The sequence below is a fragment of the Panthera onca genome, chromosome F2 (assembly GCF_046562875.1).
Source record: "Panthera onca isolate mPanOnc1 chromosome F2, mPanOnc1 haplotype 2, whole genome shotgun sequence".
In the NCBI taxonomy this organism is placed as follows: domain Eukaryota; kingdom Metazoa; phylum Chordata; class Mammalia; order Carnivora; family Felidae; genus Panthera; species Panthera onca.
The window spans coordinates 142,698-150,682 of NC_138356.1; the positions used below are offsets into that span (position 1 = coordinate 142,698).

The 7,985-nt window shown below is 46.7% G+C and overlaps 1 pseudogene; it reads right to left on the reverse strand.

Moving 5' to 3' along the window:
- Positions 1–591: 591 nt before the first annotated feature.
- Positions 592–4,079, reverse strand: LOC145713471 (uncharacterized; annotated as a pseudogene).
- Positions 4,080–7,985: the final 3,906 nt, after the last annotated feature.

The window sequence follows — 7,985 nt, forward strand, 5'->3', positions numbered from 1 at the left end:
CCTTGTACCCAGGACTTCTTGCTGGCTAGCTTTCCTTGTGGGGTGCAGAGGACCGAATGTTGCGCTCCAGTGTTAACAAGAAAGTCAACAGGCATCCCCTCCACTTTAAGAGTTACCCTGGGGGGCGCCTGGGTGGCGCAGTCGGTTAAGCGTCCGACTTCAGCCAGGTCACGATCTCGCGGTCCGTGAGTTCGAGCCCCGCGTCGGGCTCTGGGCTGATGGCTCAGAGCCTGGAGCCTGATTCCGATTCTGTGTCTCCCTCTCTCTCTGCCCCTCCCCCGTTCATGCTCTGTCTCTCTCTGTCCCAAAAATAAATAAAAAAAAAAAAAAAAAAAAAAAGAGTTACCCTGGGCTCAGGGAGAGGGTCCGGAACCCTGACTCCCCTAATCACTCAGCTCATCTAGCTCTAAGACTTTTACTCGATCAGTCTTGCTTCCCTTCCCGCCGGCGTTTTTCAGACACTCTCGGGCCCATTGCCCTATCTCCTTGCAGTATGTGCACTGATCTTTCTGCAGCCTCCGCTTCCCCCCCCACCTTGGTGGTTCCTTTACCTCCTCTTGAGTCACCTGCCAGCTGCTGGAGATGGCAGACTCATTCCTCGGGGGAGTCAGTGGTGGTAGCTAGTAGTATTCTGGCCAGGTCTCGAGTCTGCTTCCTGCTGGCAGCCGCCATGGCGCGAGCCTGCTTATCTTCAGGAGGCTCCTGGTTATATACCTTTTCGGCTACCACTAGTAAGTCCTGCAGACTTTTTTCTCCTAGCCTATTTTCTGTAATTTTTTCCTAATGTTTATGGCCGATTGGTTTACAAAGGCCATGATAACAGCTGCTTTGCTTTCCAGAGCCTCTGGATCCATGGGGGGTATAGGTACAGAATGCCTCCATGATCCGTTCTAAAAAGGCAGCCAGAGATTCATCTTTTCCTTGTTGTACATTTCCTACCTTGGCCAAATTGGTTGGCTTTCTAGCAGCCTTTTGGAGACTCCCCATGAGAGTCTGGCGGTAGACCCAGAGCCTCTCCTTACCTTCTGCCGTGTCAAAATACCACTGGGGCCAAGTAAAGGGGAAGGAGGCATCTATCTGAGCCTTGTTGGTGGTGGGATTCCCGTCTGCACCTGGAACTAGTTTTTGGGCCTCATTGAGGATTCTTTCTATTTGCTCAGTCGTGAACAGGATCTGCAAAAGCTGCTGGCAATTGTCCCACGTGCTGATGGGTGAAAAGAACAGAGTCTAATAACTCAATAAGCCCTGCCGGTTTCTCAGAAAACTTAGGATTCTGAGCTTTCCAATTGTAGAGGTCACTAGTGGCGAAAGGCCAATAGTGATAGGGCTGATTCCCCTCTGCATCTGGGGGTCTAGTGGCTCACAGGGGCAGAATAGTGGAGTCTGTGGCAGAGGCAGATTGCTCCCTCTGAGCCCTTTGTCTGGTAAAGGGCGGGCTTCCCACCGGAGTGTTACCACCTCGCGCTCTTGGAACAGTGTCTGCCTCCCCTGGAGGGGGAGGATGGTGTTCTTCCGGCATCCTAGGGGATTATATGGGGGAGGAAAAATTAATTCTTCTTCAGTCCCCCTTGTAGGACAGGGTAGAGGGGTGCTGAAGGCTGGGTAAGACTTTTCTTGTTCTCCTTCTTCTCTGTCCCCTGCAAAGCAAGAATGGGTTTTGGCTCCGGAGGGCATGGGGCTAGAAAAGGCTTAAGCCAAGAGGATGGGTCTTCTACAAGGTCCTGCCAAGTGATAATCTAAGGGAGCTAATCAGGATGGCCCGTCTTTGGCTGAGAGATGATACCCCTGCCTTGGTGGATTGTAGGGAGGTCGAAGTTTCCCTCTGGTGACCATCTGACATTGAAAGCTGGCCACTCGCTAAAACAAAAAACCTGTCACCGACCCTTTTGGACTTCCACACTGAGATTGTTAGCTCTTTAGCTGACATCCTTAAAGTGATCATTCATAATGGTTAGAGGAGTAGTCTGAGTCTGTCCCATAACGTCCGTCCAGTAAGTCCACAGAACAAAACAGAGAAACAGAGAAACAGACAAACAGAGGGCCCTTAGAAACAGTCTTCCTACTCCGTGGAAGCAAAACCAAAAGGTAGACGACGGCTCACGCCGACCAGCGGGAGCGACCCACCTCGTCTCAGACCTTTGAGGGGATTCCACGTCCCTCCAGAAGGGAGGATCGGAACGTCTTCCAAAACTCCCAGCCCGTGGTCCTCCAGTGCATCCACTTAGACCGCTCCAGGCACCACCAGAATTTCAGAAATGAGCTCACACAGAAGAGACAGGGAACGAACAGACACTAACCTTGGCCAATCAGCCTCTCCGGGTCGGGGGTCCCTCAGGGGTCTTGGGGATCCCAGACGAGCCCCCAAATGCTATGCCCAGAATTCATGATCACCAAAGACCACCAGGGAGCCGAGTCCAATGCAAAAGCAAAGAGCCTTTATTCGAGCTAGCTAGAGGTCAATCCCCTACCTGCGCTGATGCAGCGGTAAGATACTGGGGAGGGAGAGCAGGTTTCAAGAGCACAAAGGTTTTATAGGGATCATGGCCTTAGCCGATTGGCTGGGGAAGAGTCGTGGCCTCAGCCGATTGGCTGGGGGAGAGTCGTGGCCTCAGCCGATTGGCTGGGGAAGGATCAGAGTCCTGTCACGCAAGTTGCCAGGCATGGTTTGATCTGGAAGTTTGAACAGGTGAGCAAGAAGTTACTCAAGGGGAGGAGGCGTGGTCTGAGGTTTGAGCGGGAACTTCTTTATAGAACAAGATGGAGTCAGCAGCCCTAGGTCTGCTTTTTCAGGGCCCAGTTTCAGTATCAGACTTGGAGAGAAATGGCTTGAGGCAGAGTGCACAGCTCGTTAGCAGGTAACGTCCAGAGTATGCCCCATGGCACACTCCAATTGTAGCTGTTAACCTGGGAAACGAGGGAGAATCCCTCACATCTATTAAGCAGAGGAACAGGGAGAGGCAGTGTCCACTTTTAGTCGGCTTCTATCTCGGCTAGACCAATCAGGGCCTTTCTGGAGGTTCCTCCTGATATCTGCTGTGTTTTGGGGACTTTCTCTGGTTGGGACACTTATTCTAATGTCCTTTCCCCTTGCAGTAGGATCATTGACCCCTTGCTAAGGAGGTTCTCGGCCTTCCCCTTTGCTGCTGGGCATAATTATGGCCTTATAAGCCCCTTTTTGTGATCTCCCTGAGACCCTCTTGATACCAGCAGATGAGGACCTGCATCTGGAGAGCACCTGCGCCAGGCGGGGGCACAATCTGGCCACAGGGCATTGTGGGGGAGTGTTGTCTGGCATGGAAGCGGAAAAACTAGGCGGCTGCAGGGGCAGCACCCTGGCTGGGGAGGCTGCAGTAGTGGCAGCAGCCAGCCTGCCGGGGGAGGAATTTCAAGCTCAGGGGAGGGGGGGGAGCCTAAAGTGTCATGAAGAGGGGAACATTAGGGGAGCAGTCTGTCGCTTCCTTGGCTCCCTGGGTGAGTCTCTGGATAAAGTGGCTAAAACCTTTGCCTGGTTCTCCTTGCTCCATCCCAACTCCACAATTCTCCTGTGAGGTGGAGTCACAAAGAGGCACAGGGGCACCCCCTCCAAGAGGAGACCAGCCAGATGCCTGCCTGACCATGTCCTGAAGGAACCAAGGTGACAGCCCCACAGGTCCCAGCCTTGTGACACACGATTGGAAACCATTCTGATACCACCACAGACCAAGGGCCATTCATTATGGAATCCCAGACAGGCCCACTCAGTCTCCATGGGCCCCTGGGGACTCCAAGGTTACCTGTCTTTGGAGCCACAGAATTTTACTCAGCAGGCAAGCTAGACCGAATCACATATTCACATTCACATACATACCAGAGGTTATTATATTCCCTACCATAGAATAACTACCTATGAGACTTCTGAAGTCTTGGGGAGTGATTAGGTCACCCTTCCACTCTTGTGAGTGGCCCTGACTAGATTGGGTCCCAGCCTTACCGGTTCCGACCTTCAGGTCCAGTACCTCACCTGCCAAGTGTCTTCGAGTACGGTGGGAACAGTGGAGAGGTGCTGGCCTGAATGGGACAGAGAAGGAGACTGCTGACATTTAGGCAGGTTGCTCACTCTACCTTGTGATCCCTCATTCCGTCACTGCCTCGCTGTTCTCCCAAACCCGTGGTAACAATGAGCCAGCGTGGTTGGGTTTCCCTGGTGAACAGGGAACCAAATTTGTTACGGGACCAGGCTGGAACACTGGCGGTAAAACCAAGTGGCACTCAGAGACCTTGAGGTATTGGAGATTTATTTAACACCAGCAGGCTCAGAGGAGACCGTATTTCTCCAAAGATCTGAGCCCTGAATGCAAGCAGGAAGGGTAATTTATAGTTATCAGCCTCCATATTTGTGTGTGTGGAGGGGCGGTTTTCAAATGTGCAGCAAAGGAAGAAGAACCCAGAGGAGGGGGTCTCTAAGCTAGAGACTAGAGTTTGTTTTAGTCCAATCAGCCATCTTTAGTGTCTTTTCTCCACTTCTCCAACAGAACTAGTTATGTGCAACATGATAGTGTGTTGCTATTCTTACATGTACTGCTGATCTCTGGATTCTGGATTGTAAGTGAGCAGTTTAAAACACCACCGCCTTCTCTTACATGAAAAGAGAAACCTATGTCTTCACCCAGCCTTCCTCTGATTGTGAAGACATGGCAATTATTATTTGAAGGCACAATTATCTACCTATGAGTCTGATGGAAATTATTTCATCCATCTTCATCCCTAAAGCACTTTTCATAGAAAATATTACCCATATAGAGGCAGGAAATTCATAACAGATGTGTAGCTCCCTCTAGGTATGCATTCTGACCTTGTCACATTTGTGTCATCAAACATATTATTGACAACGTGAAAAATAAGCTCTCAACATCAAGATGGTAACATTAGAGAATATGGTGTCAAAGGAATTTCATGTGTTCTCAGTTAGAAATAAATTTTAATGGTGGAGGAGAAAGTTAAAGTATTGTCAAATTTTATTGACATATAGTAGACACACCATATTGTATTAGTTTCAGGTGAATAACAGTGATTCCGTGTATATACAATATGCTCTCTATATACCTAGGCAAGCGTGGTTATCATGAGAAAGCATGCAACACTTTCTTACAGGATTGACTATATTCCATAATCTGTACATTGTATCCCAATGACATATTCATTCCATAGCTGGAAACCTGTATCTCTTTCTCAAGGGTGCCAATTTTTTATTCAACCCAAGTATTTTCATGGTAAACACCACTGCTTGTGGTTCATTCAGCATGTGTCAATTTGCAGTCTCTATTTCTGGGAATGCTGCTTAAAGCATTACAAATTACATCATTATATCAATAAATTCGGTTTCATTCCTCATTCAGTAAAAAGGAGAAGGAAAAGATTTCTTTGTGTCCCAGGCCCTGTCACTAAGACCCTTCCCAATCTGGAGGACAGGCTTAACTGGACCAGCTACACCCTCAGTACCTCCAGCTGAGCGGCCATGGCTTTGAACAATGCAGGAATTCCCAGGGCGACCAGCAGAGGGAGCGCACACAGCACGCCTATGGAGGGGCCGGTCCTCTGCAGGCTCAGCGATGGCCAGACAAGGCGTCCATTAGGCTTTTCTGATCCAGGGTGCCTCAGAGCTGGAAAGGCTTCCTTGATACTGAGGACCCAGTGCTTCTGAGTGTGGGCAAAGACACAGAGCTGGGTTACCAGCAGGCTCCGCCCCTGGGCCTGGGGGTGGGGGGGGGGAGACTCTGGAAGCTTCCCAGCCACTTGGTGTCTCCTCAGTTGTGGGGCTGAGTACCAGGGAGGGGAGCTGGGCAGCTTCCAGGAAGGGCTGGATGGTCAGTGAGCAGCACAGTCCCTTGCATTGTCAGGGCTGTTCCGTGGTTTTTTCCTCATTTCCCCTGACAGTATGTGAACAAGATGTATTTCAGTCAAGGATCTGTGGATTCAGAGGGTCCCACGATGCTACGTCACAGAGGCTGGGGTTTTTTTGTTCCAGATTCAGGTTTGTTTTGGGGGAGAAATCCTGTCACAAATTCAGAGGAACAGGAGTCGCATTCAGTTTGGAAGTAAAGACACCAAATGTTGACTCTCGGGACCTTCTAGAAGAATCAGTTGGGACCCACTCTCCGAGTCCTGCTGGAACCAGAACCAGAGGTAAAAACACAAGGTGCCCTCCACATCATACATGCTTTTATTAATTTTCAGTGGGTATTTTTCCACCAACAATGTTGTAGTCGCTGAAAACAACTGAAAATCTGACAGGTACCTTGTGTCAGGTACCTCCCGTTATTTGTTCAATATTATTCCTGCGACAGAATTTGTTACAGTTATCTTTCTTGTCTTCGTTGGAAGGAATCTCATCAATAATATCTTAAGAACATACTAGTTACCTTATCTCTTTTTCAGTTGAGATTTGGCATGTTTTCTAATTTCTCATGAACTTGTGAAAAACTGAATACTTTTAAATTGCAGATTTTACTAAAAGCTGATTCACGGCATCCGAGACTGCTGCTGGTCCAAGAACTTACAAAGACCACTTCTCAGTGTGAGCAAGATTATACTAAGCAAGCATTGTGAATCAATTTTACAAGAAAAAGCCCAAAGATAGTTTGTCTTTATGAAAATGGATGCTTAGATCCCCTGTCTGATACATTTCCACTTTTTTTTTATGTTTCTTTTTTTGCCCATTTTCTCTTCAAGAGATTCGTAGACTTGCCTCAGTTTTACATTCACCACCCACTTTATGCTGGTGGACTATTTTTTTAATACGTTGTTAGACTCTGTTTGCCAAATCTTGGTTGAGGACATTTGTATCTGTATGATTGAACGATATGGACCCCTAGTTTTGTTTTTTCGTGGTGTCTTTATCTGATTTTGTTATCAGGGTACTGCTGAATTAATTTGGATATTTTCCTTCCTGTTCTATTTTCTGGAATAGTTTGACAAGTATAGGCATCAACTTTTCTTCAGATGTTTGATAGAATGTGCTTGTGAAGTTGTCCGGTCCTGGTCTGTTAGGTGATTTGTGATTACTGAGCCTGTCTCCTTGCTAGTAAACCATCTGTTCAAATTTTTTATTTCATTCTGCTTCAGTTTTGGTAGGTTCCATGTTTCTAGGAATTGATCCATATAATCCAGTTTGTCCAGCTTGTTTGCATATAGTTTCTCATAAAATTCTTTTACAATTGTTTGTATTTCTGTGGTGTTGGTTGTTCTTCTCTGTCATTGTTATTTATATGCATCATTTCTGTTTTCTGATTAGTCTGGCTAGGGCTTATCAATTTTATTGTTCTTTTCATGGAAGCAGCTCCTAATTTCATTTACCTTGTTTCACTGTAGTTTTAATTTCTATATCATTTATTTCTCCTCTGCTTTTAATTATTTTCTCCATTCTGCTGTTTGGGGGTTTTGTTGTCCTTTGTCTGGCTTTTACAGTTATAAGGTTATGGAGTTTACTTCAGTTTTTTTTTTCTTTTTTTCCTGAGGCAGACCTGTATTGCTATAAACTTCCCTGTTAGAACCAGTTTTCTTGCTTTACAGAAGTTTGGATTGTTGTGTTTTCATTTTCATTTGTTTCCATGTCATTTTGGATTTTTTCTTTGATTTCTTGGTTGACCCATTAATTGTCTAGGAGCATGTTATTAAACTTCCATGTTTTTGTGTCTTTTCCAGATTTTTTTTTTTGTTGTAGATTTCTACTTTGATAGCATTGTGGTCTGAAAAGACACATGGTATGATGTGATCGGTTTGATTTTGTTTTGACTTGTTTTATGACCTAATATTTTATCGAGAGTGCGGAATGTTCCATGTGCACGTGAAAATAAGGTGTATTGTGCTGTTTTAGGATGGAATGTCCTAAATATATCTGTTAAGTCCATCTGGTGTACTCTATCATTCAAAGTCACTACTTCCTTGTTGATTTTCTGATGGAATGATCTCTCCATTGATGTCATTGGGGTGTTAAAGTGCCCTACAAT